Source organism: Fulmarus glacialis, unplaced genomic scaffold, assembly GCF_000690835.1.
Source record: "Fulmarus glacialis isolate BGI_N327 unplaced genomic scaffold, ASM69083v1 scaffold27485, whole genome shotgun sequence".
In the NCBI taxonomy this organism is placed as follows: Eukaryota; Metazoa; Chordata; class Aves; order Procellariiformes; family Procellariidae; genus Fulmarus; species Fulmarus glacialis.
This window is the reverse complement of record NW_009214046.1, coordinates 4819-6590: the sequence shown is the minus strand read 5'-3', so window position 1 is coordinate 6590 and position 1772 is coordinate 4819.

The window sequence follows — 1772 nt, the reverse complement described above, 5'->3', positions numbered from 1 at the left end:
AGAGCTTCCCTCCTCGTCCAAAATCACTTAAGACTTATTTAAAGAAAAAAAAAAAAATGGTGTTCTGGCAACCTGCAGAATTTGGCTGGTTGAAGAAGCAATTTAGGTTGTCAAGGGTTTTTGTCTTCACATGAATTTGCCTGGCTAGCTGACATGGGCCTGATTAGGGGGAAAATATTAAAAGGGTTTTAATTTCTATCGCCGGGTTTTATTGCGTGCAAACATACACGGTCATTTCTTTCTAAGGTTTCCAATTTGCTAATTGAGACATTTCCTCATGGAAAAAGAATGTCCTGGACTAAGGACTGGGCTGCTGGCACTGCTCCGCACGCCGGGGGAAGCCTAGGTGAGGCGTGATGCGAAGACGAGACAGGCACATCAAGGTCTGAAGGCAAGTATCAGCCACCACCGATCCCAGATGCTCGGCGGGACGCACCGGCACCGATACCATTTGGCAGCACCCACCGAAAGACCTCGTGGCTGGAACACGGAGGGGAGACAGAAATAAAGTACCGGACATCCTACAGCTGTTCTTCCTGCCGCTGCAGATGTTTAAGTCGCATCACTGGGCAAGTCACATTGGGTTTGGGAGATTTTTGGAGAAGGGCAGGTGGGAAACCAGCCCAGGAAACTGGACATCTAGAAAGATTTCTTTCGAGGCATCAGTTTGTTTAAAAAAAAAAAAAAGAAAAGAAAAAGGGAAAAAAAAGAAAAAAATAATCTGGCCTGCACATAAGAAAAAAAGTCTTCTGTATTTTTGCTAGAGTGATAGAAGTATTTCTTCTGCCCTCAAAAAACACAAGAGCGGATGAATCGATTTTGTTCAAAACATTAACAAGACAAAGAGCCAAGAAAAGCACTTTTGGGTCAGAACAAGCCCAGAACATTAAGGGAGAAAGGACCAAGGAAGAAGCAGCTGGAAATGCATGAGAAGGTTTATAATGGGAATATGACTGCTGCCACAGCTACAGCCTCACTGGCGTGACCTCTAATGGGACCAGCTATATTTTTTTTTTAATATTGAAAAAAAGGAATTAAAACCGTTTTGCAGACTCACGAGGAATGCATGGGGGACGGAGCGGGATTTCTAACTTTATATAGGTCAAACATCATCCGTACGGGTTCACATAACATTCAGTACAACCACAGCCACTGCATAAAAATTAAGCTTCAAAGTACTCCGGAGGGATCCCTGGGAAGTTTGCTCTCTCCTACCTGAAGAGCAGCAGAACAGTAATTCAGTTCAGATCAATACGTGCTACGAGCGACGGGGCTGGAGAGTGAGTGCCCATCTCTGCTGCTTCAGCTCGGGGGAAATCAGGAGGGAAAACACAGGCTGTCGCAGAGAAGAGGCTCCCCGCCGCGGGAAACGCTGGTCTCGGCAGGAAGCAGGTGGAAGGGAGACCCCAGGAACAGGATCATGGGGGAGATCTTCAGAAGCCTCCAAATCCTGGTCAGTCTCCAGCCACCTTCTCCACAAGGTGGCTGCCTCCCTTGGCTCAGTCCCTCTGGGAGACACAGGGGACCGCCCAGGCCAGCCCCCCCGGGGCTCAGATCCCATGGGAGGGCGAAGGACAGAGGAGCTTGGGGCGCTCGGGAAGCGGAGAGGAGCTCCATCACTGCCTCACAGAATCACAGAAGGGTTTGGGTTGGGAGGGACCTTCAGACACCATCTAGTCCAACCCTCCTGCCACGGGCAGGGACACCTTTCACTAGATGAGGTTGCTCAAAGCCCCATCCAGCCTGACCTTGAACACTTCCAGGGATGGGGC